Below are 21,647 nucleotides of genomic sequence, written 5' to 3' on the forward strand. Positions count from 1 at the left end.
CACATTCCACCCTAAGCTGCAGGCATGTCACTGGCACAGGAGCTGTGTTTAAGCCAGACCAATGAGCTGTCTGGACCAGGAGGTTCAAATTCTCCTGTTTAAAGAGGTAGGAAGAATAAAATACACTGCTGTTGCATGGGAATTCTGGGGTGTGTGTCATCTCTGTCTCTGATCCACCCCTCCTGTCACCTGTGGTGACTCAGTGTGAGGACAGCAGCCAGCTCCTGCAGGCAGAGTGGAGGGAGACCATGGACAGTGCATGCAGACCCTGTCCCTATAGCTAAAAGCTGGGAAAGACCAGATGTGAGCCCAACCCAGCAGCGAAAAGCTGCAAAAATACAGCCAGAGCTGTGAGGGAAATACAGCCAAAGAGCTGTGTGAAACAAAAAGCCAGAGAAACTGAAAAGCCTGAGAAATAGAAGAAAAGCCCCACCAAAGAAATGGGTGGCTGTGTCTCTGTGCAGGATCATCCAGTTATAAAGGTGTGGTGCAATGCTACAATCCTGAAAGTGCCTTTGCCTCCTTGCTCTGTGCCAGGGGGGTTTCACTGGCACACTTCTGGAGCAGAGCCGGGTTCAGTTTTGGGGTGCGGAGCTGCTGCATGCACGGCGCATTCGGCAGGGCTTGAGGAAGGAAAAGCCAAGGAGCCTTTGCTTGCATCAGTGTCATGAACTGCCCAAAGCTGAGAAATGGAGGAGACAGATCACTGGGGAGATTTCTAAGAAAGCGGCACATCCAAAATGCTGCATTGCTTGAATTCAGAATTTGGGACCTGAATGATGAAATTAACAAGCTTCTGAGGGAGAAAGGACACTGGGAATACAGAATAAAGGAGCTGGGAGGTCCTGACTTTGCTAGGATTGGCCTGAAAATGTTAGATCATGAAGGGAAAGAAGTTCCAGGAGACAGAGGCTGCAAATACTTTGAGGCTGCAAAGGACTTGCTAGGAGTTAGAGAGATTTTTGAAAGGAACCCCTTGCAAGAGGTGAGGAGGTGGAGGAAGAAAACATCAATGGTACCCATGAAGAAGGGGCTGATGAGGAAGGTGGCAAGGAGAGAGAAGGTGAAGATGGCAAACAGAAATTTATTGCACATGTTCCAGTGCCAACTCAACAGCAGACTGAGGAAGCTTTTGTACGAATATTACTTTTCTACATTTTAAGGTATATAGTTGTTTTCCTTTAAGAGAGAAGATGACTTCAACTTAAACAACACTCTGCACTAACAAAAATATAAGAAAATCCAGGCAAATATTACATAAATCCACAGAAACTAGGACACGTAAAATGTATCATTTTTTAGCTTACTAGGTTTGGGTTGCATAATATGAACCTCTTACTTTAATAAAATTTGATATTTGTAATCTTAGTCCATATATTTCTCCTATAATTTAACAAATTTACAATGAGTTGTAAATAAAAAACTTCAATACAGTGTTAACAGTTTTATTACTTTTATTATAGACTTAAATTTCATGCTTTTAAAAACTGTGTTCTAATTGTATTTTTCTAATGTAAACTTTTGCATTAACAGGACAATTTATAGAAGTGTCAAGACAAATATTTGATGGTTGATTATAAAGCAAGATTGATGACATCCCTCTAAAATGTTAACATTTCTGGTAATAAACTCACTTTTTCTATTAAATAAAACTTTTTTCTACATCTAAGAGGTCAAGAAAAGTACTGTTAAAATATGACTGTGCTTTGCTACTTTAGTAGTGTCTTTAATCATTCATTCATTAACTTGTCCAAAGTGCCCATTTTTATACAGTAGGTGTATAAAATGTGATCTCTGACAGAATCCTGCTCCATAAAATACTGCAGATTTCTATGTAGAAATCCTTTTGTGTATGTTTCTATAAAGTTTGTCCTTGGATCTGGATCAACAAATCATACTGTTAGATGCAGAGGAGACATTCTCATTATCATATCTAATTCAGTTTATTAATACAAGTATTTCCCCATGTTCTTGTGGAACCTTCGCACCAACTCCTTAATAGACAGCAGTGGAGTCATACCACATTTTATTGGATTATGTTACATCAGAAAGTGGTCCTGTGATTAAATGAGTTGTGACTACCACATTTCAGCTCCTTTCCTACTCCGTGACTCTTGCCAAGAAGGCAAGATGGCCCATGCCAACATTCTCAAAAATAATCTCTTCCTTACAATTTGTAAACCTATGTACACTCCTGAAGTGTTCGCAGAGGACTTCTGCTGAAGCATTTGCACTTCACACATGCAGGTTAATAGCCTAAACAGTTAGTTGGCCATTCTTCCTGGAGAATTACAGCTACAATAAACTTTGGAGCATTGGTTTGTAAGTCAGCAATCACAGTCTATCATCAAGATCCTCTTCTACACATGGTTTATTATCTACTTTAATTTAATTTTATGTTAACTGAAATAAATTTGGTTTGGCACTCATGAAAGTCACAACCCTTGAACAGAGGGCTTCTGTCATCATCACCCACAGGATCCTGCAGTAAAAGCTTTGCAGCTTCTGTTTATTCTTAAATATTTTGGAAGCAATGATAAGTTCTTAAAAAAAACTTCCAGGTTTTTAGCTAATATAATTCCATGAGATAAGCAACTATTTTAATTAAATTACATTATTTAAATTTTTTTTACTACCAGTAGCTTATTGTAATCCATACAACCACAACTGTAATCTTAGCCTGAAATTAAGTAATAGCCTTATACTTTCAATAGCTCACACCTTCTGTCTGTTTTGGTTTGAAGTCTTTACTTTCACATATTTGCTTTCATATATATCCCTGAGCTGAAAATAGTTTTACTGTAGAAACCAAAATCTAGTATGGTTACCTATAGCTATATTTCTTGAATTTTTCAAGAAATTGGGTCCAGAGGTATTTCAGAGAGGCTTACTGAACCCTTTTATTTGAATTTGAATTTGGAATTTTAGTTATGAGTTACTGTTTTCCTTTTTGATATAATTTTTTATGAGATGATTTTTCTTAGTATTTCGAGGCACCAACTCTGTTCTGAGCAAGGACACCTTGCTGAAGTCCTGGAGTTGCATCTATTACCAGTAGGGCCAACATGTGGCATTTTATGATGCACTTCATGGCTTCTGACGACAGCACATTTCATTCTAATGTGACCTGGAGAGAAATAAACAGTGCAGTAAGTACCATGGCAGAGTGGGGAAATAGCAAATGCTGAAAGGTATGCATTATTTCAGCAGAAGCTATACTCATCCCAGCTCAGAACTGATACAAATACACATAATCAGCCTTATTTCCAAGATTAAGCTCAAACACAAGTCAGAGGACACATTATGTGGACACCTAGAAGGTCAGTAACACAAAGACACAATAACTCTAACACAATAGTGGGAGAAGTTCAAAGAAAGTTTTCTTCAGGAAACCTGATAGTTGAGTTTCTTAGTTGACTCTGTGTGCAAGGCATCTCCTGCTGATTACCTAATTCACCCAGTACAAACTGGACCTGTTGCATGCACATTGCCTCAGCATGTCTGGAATTTTCAGAATGGGATCCAGCTTCCTGGAGCTTCACACAACACCCACAGAGAGCTGATAATGATTGCATGACAACAAGAGCTAGCATTTCACTCCATTATTTTTGCTGCTTTGAACACTGGGAATTTCCAGGCTTTTCACTACTCACATTTTATAATTTTTTTACTTTCAGATCCCACAAAATTCCTGTTCTTTCTCATGCTTTTCAATCATGTTCATTAAACACATGTGTGTAGTAAAATACTCCAGGTTGGCTCACGTTGGTATTTTCTCATTGAAAAGAAAGCTAGACTAAGTGTAAGGATAAATGTGCTGTGGTGCAGGTCACTCACAGGCCACAAGGAAAACCTAACCTCCCATGGAGTACTGACTCCTCCTTTGACTTTTGTGCTCCCTCTGTTGTTGTTTCCTCTGCCCATATGGTGTTTTCTGCCTCTGCTTAAATACATTTTCCCAGAGGCACCGCTATCATTGCTGATAAGGTCAGCTGTGCCTTGCATTGGGTTCATTGAAGCCAGGTGGAATTGGATGTGTCCAGCAAGGGGGCAGCCTCAGCCTCTTCTCAGAAGCCAGCAAAATGGATATATCTGGAAAAAAGACACTGGAAAGAGGATATATTAGTAGTACAAGTACTTCTTAGTGGCAGTATTATTCTTTTCAGCCTTCTTATAACTGAAGTTCTTGGTAGAATTTCTTGATGGGAAGGAACCAGAATTAAAATTTATATTCAGTGTCTTCTCTCAGTACTTCCAAAAGCAGAGGAAATGGGTGGGCTTCCTTCCCAGCTTGCTATTCATTCTGGTATCAAACCTTTCTGAAAGACACTGAAGAAACAGAATCTCCATATTAGTGCTCAAGAAAGGGAGAAGCAGAATCTGGAACACCTAACTTTGCTACAAGCCCAGACACCAACAGCCTAACGATCAAGCCATAAAGCGTAAGTGGGAGGAGGTAAGGATAGAAGAAGAATAAAGTTATAATTGATGTGATATGTGTTTTCTCACTCTTGCTCTAAAAAGCAAGGAAATACAGCAAAATCTATATCAGGTTACAGCATAGCATAAAAGCCATTCCTGAGCACAAGGAAGCAATTCTACTCATAATTGCAAAGGCCATAGCCAAGCTGACAAGCTTTGGCATTTGGGAGCACCATAAATGGCTATTAAAATATGGATCTCATTCAAATTGCTATGACAGGGCAGAGAGATAGAACATTACAAGGTCAGGTCATGCCAATTTTCAGGGTAGACTTAAGTCCAGCAAGCCAATCAATCATCCAATGCATTTCAGATTTTAACTAAACTAAGCTTGAAATAGAGGTACACAGTTATATCAGAGAAAAATGCACAACAAGTGTGGAAACAGATTTAGAAACAATCAAACAAAAAAAAAGGATTACCCATTTTGGCTCCAAAACATTACCAATGTACTACAATAACAGTAGTCTTTGGAAATTCATATCTAAATACAATTTCACTACATAAAAATTAACAAACTCTATCTAAGGGAATATTTAGTTTATTTTACATTTCTCATTTGTTCTGTGTTATATTGGATAAGAACTACTTTGGTACACACTTTCTCAGACAAAGTGTTTAAAAAGAGAACTTTGGAGAGGTGGAATTATCAAGAAGGAAGAAAAAATCATGAAAAATATGAGATAATCTTATATGACATCTTGGTCTCTCATTTCTTTCTAAATTATACTTATGTTTTGCATTGTAATGTAATTGTTACTAAAGATCATATTTGCAGGCTTTACTAATGTCATTTGTACTCATTTTACTGTATAAAATTATGAAAAATCTATTTTGAGATTTTGTTTATGCTTAGATCTTATATTTTTTGTATTGTATTTAATGTTGCCACAGGCTGTTCTCACACACAAATAACACCCAAAACGAACAAAAATCCTCCCCAATCTTTCTACTCATAACATTTCATTATTTTGGACTCAAAAAACTAGCAGCAATAGAGAAGACAAAGGGATTTCTCAAATTGCTAAGGATTTTGCACAGCTGTGTAGCTGAATGAAAATACATGATTGAAAGAAAATACAAGGTTTGTAGAGTTATGGTAGGGGTTGCTTCTCTGGCATATTTCCTAAATGAAGTGTCAACAGGTAACAGAAGAACTTAAAAGTCAATAGCTCACAGAAGATCTTCAAAGTATATTTCATATTTTAAGAAACAGCAAATTGAAACTTGACTATTATGAGAGAATATAATGGGATTTTTCCAGTTCCAAAGAAATTTAGAAAAATATAGATCCACAAAATTATGTCCAGAGAAATTCAAAAGGTATAAAATACTTCTGAATGTGATAAAGGCATGTTTTGAAAGCCTTGGGCACTTCCAAGTCTCCCAAAAAATGTGGTTTCAGATACCTCTCCCTAAGGAAAATCATCATCTTATGCAGTTTAATATGCATGCAGTTTATTATATTCTCTGCTTTTCCATTAAGTATGTATGAATTGAGTTAGTCATGAGGAACCCAGTACCTGTGTCAGGTACATTTTCCTGAATTTTGCTATTAATATAATTATTGATATTATTTTTGTATCCACATCTCTTACTAAAATCCATTATAAGCAGATTACCTATTTTTCTTGTATTCATTTCTAACTCTAAGGTATTGCTCGTGTCTGTACATGTATTTAGAAGCCTAAGTTGGAAAAGTTAAAATACTTTTATAAAATAAATACTCTATTTATTATTGTAGAAATAATATTAATGGTCTCTTGTTGAATACTTGTATGGTGTATTAATATAATTTTCTGTCAGCCAAGCAAGTTTTCAATCTACCTCCCTGTCTGCTCCTGCAGCCCACATATGAAAAGCTTCTCTATGAAGATCTTATGGAAAATGGTCTCAAAGTCCTGACTGAAGCCCAGACAGAAAATATCCACTGCTCTCCTGTCATCCAGCTTTTGATTTAGTGATGGGTCGACTTTGGCTGTCTGCAAGAATCACAGAATCACAGAATCACAGAATTTTCAAGACTGGAAGAGACCTATAAGATCATCTAGTCCAGCCGATGTTCTAACTGTTCAGCTAGATCATGGCAGCAAGTGCAGAAATCTCAACCTCTCTGTTTCTCATTCCCACACCTCAAGAGGACAGGAAAAAATAAGATTTTAAAGCTCACTGTTTGAGATAATGGTAGTTTAATGAGAAAAAGTAGATGCCATTTACAGAAATAAAGGCAAGATAAAAGAGCCAACATTAAAAAAGCAGATTTATGAAAGTTTCAAAACTTTGTAGTGATTTCATTTCCACAGAATTTAATTATTAATTGAAGGACTACAGTATCTGTGACTCACTGACAATGAGATAATATATATACACCAGCAGCAAACACAGAGGCATAACACATTCTAAGGTGTCACACATAACATCAGGTGTTTGCAGTGTTAACTACTTAGCCTAGGCTCCATTTACTGTCAACTGAAGAAAATAAACATTTTTAGTCACAGTTTCTCAAAGCACCAAAGCCCCATTTTCTACTAATATTTGGCAATTAGGTCACACTAAGATGCCAAACAATGACCTCATAAAAACCATCCCCATTAGACAAAATACATTACTGACTCAGGCATTATTAACGTTTGAAAGGAATTGCATTAAAGGCTTTCCCCTGGATATCTCTACTGAAATTAGTTAGGTTTCTCCTTCAAAAGACAGGGGAAAGAAGAAAGTCTTCTTGATCTCCTTCCTCTACGTCCTGCTCTCCTGATGAAGACTGCTTTCAGGTTCTAGGATATATTTCTGTGTATGCTGTAACAAATGCGCTCCTGTATTTTTGCAAGAGGGATTTCCTGTCAAACACAAGAATTTTTCTTCATCTGTTAGCAGTAATAGCTACATGCCAGAATATTGCCATTGACTAAGAACCATTATTCTTTCCTTGATTGTAGCTAGATCATCATAAATGAGGAAGATTCTCAAAGAGCTTTTCTCTTCCAAGACAAATGTTATTGTTTTGGTCTTCTACCTGATTACTGGTTGTTATAATAGCAGATCTTCTGCTGCAGAATGCCTAATTAGGCAATTTGCACAATTTTTATCATATGTTGTTCTTTATCAAATGACAACAGCTACAGAGATTAATAAAGCTGTCAGCTGTGGATAAATTTATAAGTGATTATTTCAATTTCTATTCTCAAGTGTTATGCATTAGGATATTGTCATTTTTATTGAGGGAGGGAACTGAAGTGGATAGATTGGGTAGAATTATCTCCTTAACACGAGGGAGCTTCACATTTTGTTGAATAGTGTCGTCCCTAGAGAAAGACACAGTAGCAGGAGAATTTTAACTAACAAGTCGACAAATTTCTGTTATTAGTATGGACTACATGTTTAGCTGGCAATAAGAAGCATCATGAAGTGCTAAGAAAAAGGAAGAAGAATTCATTATCAATTTTAAGTATATTTAAGCTAAATATTTGACAAATTTGCATCCTTACATTCTTCAATGATCTAATTTTAAAAGCAGAAGAATTCATTTAGTTATTAATACCATTTTAATGACAATAGATCTTTGATAAATGTAGTATTACATTGTTTTGTCTTTCTTAACAACTGTTGGAAAATACAAATCTCTCATAAGAAATAGTCAAGATCAAAAGTGTCATGACCATAAACTCACTCTGCAGTGCATCTTTGTCCCACTTTTTATAAAAATCTGTATTCATGTATGGATGTTTGTAGATCAACAGGGGCAGGAGCTGATTAGCAAATGAACAGATAAGGGACTTTGACTTGCTTGGCTTGCAAACACATAAAGCTTCTTTCTTCTTCCTTTGCACCAACAGAGCTTCTAAGCCATAAGGAAATATATCCTTTTATTAAAAATGAAATTTGTAATTTTCCATTTACATCCAGAATCTTTCCTTCAGCTTACTGTTCAGATTATTGAGTGATTCAAATCATCCATATTAACTTTCTAGTAAATGAACTGATCAAGTCTAACTGATGAAAATAGAAAAATCACTTAAATTTCGTTCATATTTCTTGGGTCTTAATAAGTTTGTACACATATTTTAAACTGGAACAAAAAATGTGAAATAGCCACAGATGTTTTTCAAGCAAAAATGAAAATTTATATTCAGTAAATGAACTGCTCTTTGTCCACAGTGAAGCAGGGTGGAATCACACTGTTCCTGTGCAAAGTCATGAAAATGGTGTGCAGAACATAATTATGTCTGGAGAAATCCAAAGACAAGTTTTGTTTCAGGACTTACTCAAACTGAAGGAATTTCTCCAGCTCACTCAGGAACTTTCAGTGATCATGCTCTGTTTGCTTTACTGTTCAACAGTCCAGCTGTTAGGCTGTGCTCATCTCTCTATTGCACCCTTTCCTTTCAGACACACTAGCTGCATCTACATTGCCATAAAGAGGAGTCTGAAAGTCAGGTTTTCCATGTCTACCCAGAGCTTGACATTGGGTAAGCTGCACCCAGGTTCCGTACACCTGAAAAGGGAGAAAAGGTGGACACCTCTAGGACTTATTCACTTTAAATAAGTTTCACACATGTATAGTCTTCATCGTAATCAAACCTGGCCTATTATGTTCATATATCCCATCTGCTCTTATGTCTTGATAACAGATAAATGCAATGATTTGGAAATTCTTCTTAAAAAATTCACAGTGATACTTGTTACACAGTCACCAAAGATATCCAGAGTCAAGTCTGGAAAGAGTCAAGAATTCTCTTGTTCTCTCCGAAAATAGAAAATATTCTTTGCAAAGAGCTATTCAGCATCTCTGTGTCATGTATTTGACGTCACATTGTGGATTCAAGATTCTTATGTCACTATGCTGTTGGTTCCCATTTTCCTTTGGCTCATAGATCACAAAAAGAGATCCTAAATTTGGGACATCTGTTGAATTGATTTTATTAAGTCCTTAAAGTAGTCATACTCACTATAACCAAAAATTACTGTCTTTCCTATATATATGTTGTGGGGATGGAAACATGAAAAATTTAAAATAAATTTAAATACATAGCTGCAAATTAATAGGTAAGGATGTTAGTCATTTAGTTTCAATTAATAAGATCCTTACCATATCAAAATATTTTCAGTCATTGACCTTAACAATGATACAGTAGAATCCTAAAATCTGAAAGCAGTGCTCTAACTTGCATTTTATTAAATCCTAATCTGGCTTGGCCTGTCTGATCTCAGCAACTCATGCTGAGTACTGTAATTAAGAATTGAGATTAAACAAACACATTATTTTTAGATTGTGTGTTAAAACATAAGGAAAATATTGTTATCTATTCTTATTTATTTTACAGCAGACAAATTATGCACCAATTTCTATACCAATCTTATAATTTCTGTGTAAGACATAATGTATCTCTTTAAACGCTATCCAGTGTTGATTTAAAGGCTGAGAATATACCACATTTCTAATTTCTACCACTGGTTAGTTATCCTCATTATAAAAAGTTTCATTATTAAGAATCAGAATTTAACTAGTACAAGCTTCCAAACACCAGCTCTCATAATACAGGATGCTTTGCAGATGAAATGTATTTTACAATTGATAACTAATAGTATCAGGGGATAATTAAAATAGACCTTCTTATTACCCTGTTCAAACAAGGGGCTTAGACTTTTGGTAGTCATATTCTTTTTTTCTTTTTTAGTTAACATCAGCATCAATATTTTCCTACAGAATTTTATTTAAAAGACTAAATAGAAAACATTTCAGTTTAAAATTGTTGTGGTTTAAAACCAGCTGAAAATTATGCCTCAAGTAGGTGCTTCCCTTCCCCCCCACCCCATCTGGTGAGAAAGGGAAAAAAAGGCAGAGGTTATGGGTTGAGATAACAATTTACTAGAAAAACTGAAATGAGATAGGGAAAACCAAAAAGTGATAGCAACAATACTGATAAAAACAGTGTATAAAAACCACTAAGGTTTAGATTAATTGTTAGAAGGAAGAGAAAGGAAACCTTTCTTCTAATCTCTCTCTATATTCAGATGTCACAGACAGTATGCTATATGCACTTAGCACATGATAGGAAAATCACATTGTCTTTAAACAGGAGAACCCCTTAGTTTTAAGTTTATATAAGTTGCAATTTATACTTAAATGTATAATAACCATTATGGTACAAGCAAGATGTTTAGGGATTAAACAAAGATCCAGCATAGAGAGAAAAGGAAAGAAGAGCTTTTATTTGCAAACTCCCTTAAAGCTTTTCTCCCTCCTTTTCTTCTCCTTTTAGAGAGGTGACCATAACTTGCCTTTATATGAAACTCACTGAAATTCAAAAACTTGCACTTCTACCCCATTTTTCCTGAAGTGCCTGGGGTAATTAATGAAATGAAAGAAAATTTGGTAATGTAAACATGTATTTTAATAAATAATGCTACACTTTGAAAATTACCACAGTTGTGATAAATATGCAAACTTAACTATCTATCCTATTCTTTACTAATGCTGACAGGAAAGATCCTCCACTGTGCTGCCCCAGCTACTGGGAAATACAAAGCCCAAGACCATTGAGTTGCATGTGAGGATCCTGGGTGAGCAGACACCAAGGAAAGTGTAACTTAGTGCTTCTGCTTTGTTACTTGCTTTTGTCAACATCAGAAAGTTAGAACATTCAGGTATAAAAGCTTGGGGCTAAGGTGTGAGAAATGTCATTCTGTCAAGCCCTGGAAAATGCAGCAGCTTGATTGTAATGCAGTTCCTTTTATAGCTTTGAAAAACCAGGTGCTCAAAATATCAATACACAGTAACTATTAACTCTGGCTCACAGCTCAAGCAAACAATTTTTGTGAAAGAAATTTCTAAAGGAAACAAGATTCTAAGCAGCAGACTGGAGAGGGGGCTTACTTATTTCTTCAGTAGAAAGGAGATGTCTTTTTTACTCATACACAAAGACACTCACCATGCTCTAAAAGCTTAACACAGGCTTTTGAAAATATACCTTTCTCTAAGCAAGTTACAAAAAAAAGAAACCAAACCCTCTTGAATCAGTAAACCTCCAGTTTTCAGAGAATGTCCAAGCTACCATGATTTATCATCAGAAAAGGCTGTTTCTGCATCCTCTTTACTTCTTACAAGAAAAAAAGTCTCAAGGTTTAACAGCCCAGAGTCCTGGTGCACATGTTCAGACAGTCTCAGAGTTCACACTCGAGTACACGACAGGGAACACTTTTGTACTCTGCCACAAACTTACCATGATTTATCAGCATAAGCTAATGAAAAGAGCTCAATTATCCATAGAGCTGCAGAGAAAAGTTAACTCACTTAACTTTTTCTATTACCACAATTACAAATAAGGCTGGACAGTATCAGTAATGACAGGAATTTTAGAGTTCTTGGGCTGCCTGTTAAGAGATCTTTCTGTTAGCTTAAGTGGGAGGTCAATGGGGTCACTCAAGAAAGATATTTGACCTGGTGTACATTTGTGTTTAACATGCTTCAATTTATTTTTGGATCCTGTTTTTCTTAGAGATAATAATTTAGGAGAGAACAGATTATTTATAATGGCATGAATCACTTAATCATATTCTAAGTTTCTACCTTATTTTTATTCAGTTGTATTTAGGAGGTTCCATTATGGTCCTGTGTCTCTGCAATATTGATCTGAGGTTATGCTTTATACCCTCCTGTTAAATAAGTTGAAGGTATGAAATTAACAAAGGAACAAAACCTCTCCACATAGGTCATAAACCTGTGGAACACATTGTCATGAGGTGCTGTGCATGTCAAAAGTATAAATGCTTGCAAAGACCGTAACACAAATCATGGATGAAAAGTGTGCTGAGGACTGTTATTCAAAAGATCCAGCAACAGCTTTCACCTCAGGAAATACTTGCTCTACAGTTTCTCCAAAGCAAGGACATTTATCAAGGGAAGCACCACTCTCTATATGAAGCCTTTCCTTATCATCTTTTTCTAGAGATGGCTCCTATCAAAGACATGATTCTGGACTGAAGGGTCATTTAGTCTGCTCCAGACACAGCAATTTTTCTTGTTGCTCCTAAACTGTTTATGTAAACTAGCACTACAGCCCCATTTGAATGACTGCAGCTCAAGGTAATTGCTCTTCCAGAGTGACTACAGGAGATGCCTTACCCAAGAACCCTCCTCAGCAATCAACAAAATGAGACATCTGCACAAGACATCCTATGCTTATCTTTGATAATGCTTTGTATCTCCTATTAAATAAGCATCACATACGGCAGCAATGCAAAGAACAATATAAAGGTATTTTCTGGCACACAGACACTAAAAGCGTGATTGTGCTCTTTCATAGTTTGTTACAAAGCTCATACCATAAGATTTGCTAGGGAGATGTGTAAGCTGTGCTTCTCACATAAAACATGGTTTTGGAAACTCTTTTAAGAAGAAACAGATTTGGACTTGTAGGAAAACACCCGTGATGTCAGTGGGTCTCTGTGTGACTGCAATCACAGTCCCAGAGAATGCCTGGGAGAGGCCTTGAAAAAGCTCTTTTCTTACCATGACTCATATGAGACTCAGCAACCATGCCTGTCCCTGCCCTTTGGCACGGAAAGGCCCTTTCCTTTGGGGCAGTGAAGAGGAAGGAGTTGCAGTTGCTTGGTGGCCTTTCCCAGAAAAATCAGCTATTAAATTAAAACACCACACTTCTCAGTGGCAAACCAGACTTCAAAACCAGAATTACCACAGTTTTCACAGAATAAATGTCTGTGGTTCCCAGTTGCAGATGCCATTTTTTTTCTAAATCTTCCTTAGATTATTATTAGGAGTTAGAGCTTTCTGGCACTGATCTCTGTTCAAAGCATTCAAATTACTTCATGCTGCACAGCGCTTCCTTTTGTATTACTCATTTTTCATACTAATTTTATGATATGTCAGTTCTCTAACACTTAATTAATATTTTCCACCTCCATGCTTTATTTGGTAATTTTAACATATTCCTCTCTGTCTTCTCTCAGGGAAATTTAGACTATAAAAACTTGACAGAAAAGAAAAAAAAAATCTATTAATTCAGCAAGACTTGTAAGAAACAAAATATATTTTGTATCAGGATAAAATAAACAGTGTATTTTGGATCAATCACTGTCAGTGAAACAAGCTATGAAAACTGTCATTTCTTACAGGCTTGAAACCTGGGTATAAATGTTTTATTACCTAAATGCTTAATATAAATTCAAAGCTCTGCAGCAGCCCTCCTTTTAAAAACCTTATGTATTTTATTACCATATTATCCCCCTTATCTTTGCTCAGATATTTACATGCCTAAATATTATATAGAAATTCTACCTGAAGCAGTATTAGTAAAAAATGTTTAAGGCTTTTATCATTGCAAAGAGCTACAATGAATCTTTGTAGACAGGAAATTCAGTCTAGCCAGAACACAGTAAATTATCTTTGTTTCATTATAGTGCTATTTGTGGAAAATCTCACCTAATTTAAAACAGTGCTGCTTTGGATATGGAACTGCTGCATGTCTTAGCTGCATCCTCAGCTGGACTTCGGAATTTAATATGAAGTTCTTATCAGCCCCTAAAGTGACAACATCATCTACATACTATTTCTATTTCTAAATGTTCCTCAGGAATAAGCAATTATTTAGTAGGCAACAAAATTGGTCTATTTCTTTAGTTCTGGCTGAGTGATTCCAGGACAGTTTATTTATGAATAAACCATATTAAGTGAGGTACTGGCTTTCAAGAGTGACCATGTACCTTTAAAGCTATCTCTAAAACACAATCCTCCCAGCAGCCAAAGGAACAGGAACATAATTTAATTTTCTCTGTTCTAATCTTGAAGCTCTTTCTCATACTGCAAAATGGTAAATAAATGTCAACACAAGAAGCTGCAGCAATTTATATTCTTGGAGACTAGAAAGTCAGTTCCAAGCTCTTAGATTTATTTTGCTTTTACAACTCAGATCACACCGCCTTGTTGGCTTGAAAAATAGTTCCCAAGGGTCTAAGCTCTTTGTATCACATTAACAGTGTGTACCATTCACTCCTCAAATTTGTTCTTTTTTCTTATTAGAGATCCCATATTTATTCTGAGCATTAAATATAGAAGTATATTTCAGTTATGAATCATAAATTATTGACAACAAAGAGGTATTCAAACCTTGTTCAAAGTAATTTTTTTCCATGTGACACTAAAATCACTGCTATTAAAGTCAACTTAATTTTGAAAGTTTAAAATAGATCAATATTTCCTTTTTAAAGCACAGGGACAACTTTAAATGAGTTTCCAGAACTCCTACTTGTACAAGAATATAACTTGTATTTGTTTCCAAGAGACAACAGCTATTCTGCATCAAACAACTGAGAGTCTGTCTCCTGGGCAGTGGCATTGTGAAGGGAACCCTGCCAGCTGCCCTGGTCTTACTCTGCATGAAGCCCAATTACCCTACCATGAAATAAGTACAGAAATGCCAACTTTCACTAAACAGGAGTTTGCCTATAGTTACCATCAACTGAAGTTAGAAACCAGTTTAGGCTGGTTTCTTGGAAATCTTATTTTTGTTTTGTATCACATTGAGAGATTGTATGAAATGCTCTCGGATACAGTCTCTCATATTTTAATAAATCTACTAGAAAGAAAAGAACACAAAATTCCAGTTCTGTATGTCTTTTTTGACATCTACTGTACATCCTAGGAACCCTTATTTTGCTAAACTACCACCTACGTTTTGGAAGCAGTGAGCTCCAGAGGATGATCTTTTAACCACAGTTGATTCTCAGGGCCCCATGGGCAGCTTGTAGCTGTTTCCTGCATTGTCTTAATTGGTGTTTCAATTAAAATTCTGAGGAGAATGCATGGAGGTCTTTGGTTCAAGACCAAACTTGGACTTTGTTTAGAATATTTGGGTATCTCTCTTAAGGACATCTAGATGGTACTAAAGAAAGCCTTCTTTTCATTGTCACCAATGTTTGTAAAATTCACTCAGGTCAGTTTGCAGGAAAAATAAGGTTTTATCATTGATTTAAAGCTTCATTTTCTGTTGCAGACATCTTTTTCACTAAAAATCCTTTCTTTAGGATTTTCCCTTCTGGGAAGCTGAGTTCCCAGAAAAAGAATGTAAACAATGGTTATCTGCTGCTGTGGAGTGCAACAGGTGGATTTTTGATTGGGCCATCTTGAATGTTTATAATTAAGGGCCAATCAAGGACCGAGCTATCTCAGACAGATTCCAAGAGAGCTGGCTTTGTTATCATTCTTTTCTTCCCTATTCTTAGCTTAGCTAGCCTTTTGAGGAAACCTTTTCCTTCTAATTCTTTTTAGTATAGCTATAATGTAATATATATATATATATCATAAAATAATAAATCAAGCCTTCTGAACATGGAGTCAACATTCTCGTCTCTCCTTTCACCTGAAAACCCCTGTGACCACAGTCAGAATTTTCTCCTCCCATAGTCATCGGATAAAGATTTACAATTAATAAGAGAGATACCTGCAGTAACAGATCACAGTGCTGTACTCTCAGCATCTGGAGGCCACCCGATTGTCCTTGTCCAGCTCTGTTCATGGCTCTCCCCATCCTGCCCCATGCTCCAGAACCACATTCCAGCCCCCTGAAGTCTCTCCCTGCCCAGAAATGCTGCAGCAGGAGCTCCAGTCCCCATAGCCCTGCCCTGCCCATGGGCCCATGTGCCACTCCTACCTCAGGCCATGCCTCATTCCTGGGGCTGTCCCAGTGTCCCGCGTGTTCCCTGCCCCTGGCTGGGTGGGACAGGCCCTGCATGGGGAAGCCCCTGACTGAACAGCCCGTGTGAGCCACCCCTGGGGTCCCTGCTTCATCACTCAAGGGCACCCTGGCAGCATACAACTAGATCACTAGAATACAATCAGGTGTTTCAGGTCTTTATTTTTTCTTCACCTTCTCTTTCCAGACATTCATGTTTTGCAGAGTGCAACAAGCTGTAAGTGCTTGGCAGACCCGACCATCAAAAGTGCATCCTTGCATCCCTGCTCTCAGTGCTGGCCCCCAGCACAATACAATTGAGGCTCCATGTCTCAGTCCTTCTCTTTAAAGGCCAGCATGTGACTGGCCCTGGCAACCTAATAGATGCTCCTGGTTCCCCTGACCATGCCCTCTCATGACAACTGCATTCCTCTGGGGAACTGGAAATGTCAGGAATCAAAGAAAGACCAGAGAGTGTCAGACAGTTTTCTCAGCAGCTGGCTTGTGACTAAGAAATTTGCTGTGACAGAGATCAGAGCGACCAAAACCAAAATGTAAAGCTGAGATGTTCGAGCTAACTTTCCCTACATCATGGTGAAAGGAAAGGCACTGAGTGACAAGAGGATGAACAGGAACGTTAGGGCAGACCCTCAGCTGCTGTAAAGGTGCATTGCCTGGACAAAGACAAAGGAGATGAGGCTCATTAACCTAACAGTCCTCACATGTATTTTACTGTTGCTAGAAAAGGTTTTGCTGCATCATTTTAGAAAATGATGATTTGATGGAATTGAAGGTTTTTACCTGAGTAATTTTTAAATGTACATGAAATAGCAGAAGTAGCACATTCTGCTAGTGTTAACATACTTTTTTTTGACCTTATGAAACACTCTTAGTTCATCAAAGTCAAAATGTGCAAATTTTTATACTAATTTAATGTACTGTAATGGTTAAACCACATCATCTGTGCATTATGTCAAGTCAAATTAATATAATGAAATAAAATATGACACTTTTTGTCACAACATAATATTGTCCAGTATTTTTACATAGTCTATTATTTACATCACATTCCTAAAATTAAATAAATTGAAGTAATATTGTTCTTTTACAATAGTTCAATTTCTAATCCAATTACTAATATAACTATTTCATCAACTACTTACTATCAAAATAAAAATTTCAACATTTGCAACAGAATAGAATTTTCAAAATTTCCAGCTTTTCTCATACATTATGGTAAAGTTTAGATGACCAAATTCTTCCAAGGTAAGTATAACACAATATTATAGAAAAATAGAACAACATTCACCATCTCTATTGTAAATAGGCTTATCTATTTGGAATGATTGTCCATGTCCAATCCTTCAAATATGTTCAGGTGCTAACAAATATTTATAAAAGCAAACAAACCATGAAAATATTCTGCACACACAGGAAATTAGCAGTTTTCCCTCTGTAGTTTAAAGGCATATGTCTCTCAATTTTCTCCCTTTACAACATGCAGAGGATGAAAAATAGCCTTATCACCCTGAGTGATTTTAGATATTCATCATTAAGTCTGTATTTATTATGCATAGAATCCATTAAGGAAGATGATGGTCTCTGTGGTAAAGGCCTGGGTTTTGTTGGGGTTGCAGGAACATCTGTGTAGTCATCCTGATACTCCCTTTACAGTGTGACACAAGGCTGCATGGTAGAATGTTGTGAAGCACTAGGAATTTCAAACAAGGCCTGCAGTAGTAGGTAACTGATGTATATAAAAGCTTTGTCTGATCCACTGTCATTTACAGCAGCAACTTGTTCTTAATGCTTACCATGAATTAGGGAACACCAGGGAGAGTCACACTCTTATTCTGGTTAATCAAAAGTCTCTGTTGAAGGGAATAGCTCAAAGCACATAATGAGCTGGATTTGCAATTGAAGTCAATGTATGCAGTTCAGAAAAGACATCAAAGGCAGGAGCAGGCTGGAGGAAGGAAGAAATTTACCTCTTCTCTGAGACTTTATCAGCAGTTTCACTCACAGGAAAAACTGATGGTGTTATGTTCTGCACAGTGTAATATTCCAAAGGTGTTACATTTAAATCCATGTTTCACAAGCCCTAGTATCCTTTGAGGGAGCAGAGGACATTCACAGCTTTAGTGCTATGGGACTTTATACAGACTTAAGTAATATCTCAGGGATAACTTGCCTAAGATACAGAGCTTCCTGCAGACCTTGGTTGAGGAACAGACTCCAATCCTCTAGTCAGATGAGAAATGTCTTCTTAGACCAGAGCATAAGAATCAGAGAAACACAGGATAGTAAGAAACCTTGTGGCTCAGGAAACAGTAACTTGCTATCATATAAGCCAATTATTTTCTTAAGTATAACCTCCCTAATAGCAAAAATGGAACAACCACCTGGCAGAGCTGCACAGCAAAAAAAAGGATAGGAATATTAACCATAATTTGAAAATTTAATTATTATCTATAATCTGTTATACTCTGAATATCTTGACATTGGTGATAAAATTAAGTTCTTATAGCATCTTTTCAAGAAAGAATGAAAAGACTCAAAGACTACACCTTGGATTGCTCCCAGGATGAGCCATTATCTGGTAATTTGAAGCAAACTTTCTATTTGGTATTACCTGAAGTTGCTAAAGCGGCAAACAAGTATTTTCATATGTTGCCAATGATAAGAAACAGGTGAAACTTTTGTAACACATGAAGATATTCTTTATTGTACAAATTACTCCCACAGGAAGAACAGACAGGACATAATAATGCAAAAAAAACCTTGTTCACCTGCCTGTTCACATCTTGAAAACCTCTGAGAATATTCAAAGTAGATAGATCCTCTTCTATAGATAGAGGAAAATTTTCTCATTGACTTTACTGGAAGATGTCAAAAACATAAGTGGTATCTCCAAGTTCTCCTTAGTGATAAAGTCTGTTCCTTTCCTGTGGCTGCAGCACAGATGATAAGAATAATCTCAGCCTTAAGCTATACACTTAAGGGTTTGGGCTGCTTTTGGGTGAGGATTGAGAGGTAAGAAAGAGACAAGAAGCAGATGCTCTGTAACTTAAATTTTTGCAGAGCACTGAAGATCAGAGAGCTATGTTTGGTGCTTTGGGCTCTTGTTCAGGCTCTATAGCTTCTTCCCTTCTGAGTTTCTTTTTGAAACACCTGAAAAAGGTTCATTTTAACTTGTTTTTCACTTGTTATAGTGACATGTGAGATCAATATTATGAAAAATGAAAATAAAGGTAAGAAAAAAGTTTTAAGTTTTTATGTGGAGCAACCAGAACTTTACTGGAGGGGAAAAGGAGTAGTATTAAGATATGTATTTTCTGCTATTCTCACTAAGAGATTTGGGTTTGGATTTTTTGGGTGGAGTTGTCATGTGGAGAGGAGACTTGGGTATTTTTGTGGGATTGTTCTTGTTTTGTTTTGTTCAACTAACAAAGATGCCAAAAGTGACAATGTGAATTTAGTACAAGGACCATACACTTCACAGCTCCACTAATTGTTTATTGTCTAGCTTCATTGAACATCTTTAACTAGTTAACTGATAAAACAACTTTGCAGATTTTCCTAGCCATGAGGCAGTCTTTCAGTTTGACACTTTACTCCACAATTAGTCTACTCAATGGGTTTCCTAACAAAATGGAGTTCTTCTAGAGCAACAATCAACATCTGTGAATACCCTTATCCAGAGAGATTACTACTAGGATCACTCAGAATGCTTTTATCTGTGCAATGTATTTTCTAGTTATCAAAACTAAAGTAAAAATTGTGCCTTACCACTCTATTCACTGTTTTCCTATGGAAAAATGTCTGGTTTACAAAGTACCTCAGTAATCTAAAATCTAAACAATTTCTATCTAAAAGTAATCCAAAATATCACTAATGCCCTGTCATGAAATCTGTAATCAGCAATCTTTCTAATGAGGAAGAGAGAAAAAAACTGAAGTTCATTGTTTTAGAAAACAATTCTATCAGAATCCCTCAGGGCAGGAACTAAGAGCAGGCTCAAAAGCTATTGATAGCATCAAAATCCTCTAACACAAGTATCAGGTGAATTTCTGTGATTTTACTTCTTTTAATAAAAAATCCACTTAATCTTGCATCCATAAAAAATTCTCTGTGAACATATAAACTGAAAGAAATACCAAGACACTGTCCCATAGTCATAATTCTTCTTTATGGAGAAATAAAGAGAAAAAGACTAAATTATGGGAACCAGTAATGTTATTTATTTGACTAGTTTAAGATACTCACAGTCACCACCAAGACATCAACAGCATAAGAGCTAAGAAAGACCAGCAAAGTTCTTCCCACTTTATCAGCTTTCAGTTACCACCTTTAACCATGCAAGTCTTTCTGACAGACTTCTGTGCTTGCTATTACTATCTCACACAGGCTCAAGAATCTGGTCCTGAAAAGTTCATAGTATAATTAGAAATAAGAAGGAAAAAAAATATATGTATGTGTATATGTTTATGTATATGTGTGTGTGTATATTTTAAAGTGAAATTTAAAAATTTAAGTTTAAAAAGTAAGGAACACTTAAAAATCTGTAGAATACAGATTTTAGAATTTTATTATTTATTTATGTGTTCTAAACATACAGAAGAATCTTAGTAGCTCTGCAACAGCTTAACCCAGCCATGTTAGCGTTTATACAGTTTGTTTTCTCACTGTATGTTCTGAAAGGACTGATCCAACAGATGTGCTTTAAAGATTTCTGTTTCTTGCCCATAAAAACAAATTCTTAAATATAAAAACCACAACGGCGATTTTCTTAAAAAATCACCCCATGGAAGTGAAGCAGTTAAGATCAAAAGGTTAAGATGGGGATCAAAATTATACCTTTGGGGAAGGAGATTCTTTGCTTCCAGGCAAGAAAAATATTCTGGCCTCTGAGGTATAGCAAGCAGGCAGAAGTCACAGCAAATACATGTCTGAAATGTAAGAAATTCTGAAGAGACAGTGGTGAGGAGAGTACACTTCTTACAATGAAATCCTCAGATTTGATTCATTTGGAAGTCTAAATTAATTTTCAGCACCCAGACATATGCTGGGAATATAAGGTGTTTGAATACTTCCAGGTGTAAACCACACAGCAAGGGCAGCCAAAGAGAGTTTGTGCCACCAGCACCTTTGGAGGTATTAAAACCCTCAAGCCCCAGCTGTACAGAGCCCTGGGCAGCCTGCTCCAGGATGTCCTGCCAGAATGAGAGGGCTGGATGTGGTGACCTCAGCCTGCTCCAGGATGTCCTGCCAGAACAAGAGGGTTGGATGTGGTGACCTCCCCTGGCCCCCACCACCAGCAGCTGTTCTGTGACCCCCAGGCAATGCCTGCTCTTTGGGATGACCAGGGCCAGGACAGGGCCTGGGAGCCACTGCCCCAGGGGCCTCGGGGCAGGGCCAAGCAACCAGAGCCCATCAGCAGCAGGGCCATCAGGGCAGAAGGAGAAAGCTGGGATG

At 36.9% G+C, this 21,647-nt stretch overlaps 1 pseudogene; it reads left to right on the top strand.

Moving 5' to 3' along the window:
• The first annotated feature begins 440 nt into the window (after positions 1 to 440).
• Positions 441 to 1,185, top strand: LOC132073078 (pre-mRNA-splicing factor ISY1 homolog; annotated as a pseudogene).
• The last annotated feature ends 20,462 nt before the right edge of the window (positions 1,186 to 21,647 follow it).

This window comes from Ammospiza nelsoni, chromosome 5 (assembly GCF_027579445.1).
Source record: "Ammospiza nelsoni isolate bAmmNel1 chromosome 5, bAmmNel1.pri, whole genome shotgun sequence".
Taxonomy (NCBI): Eukaryota; Metazoa; Chordata; class Aves; order Passeriformes; family Passerellidae; genus Ammospiza; species Ammospiza nelsoni.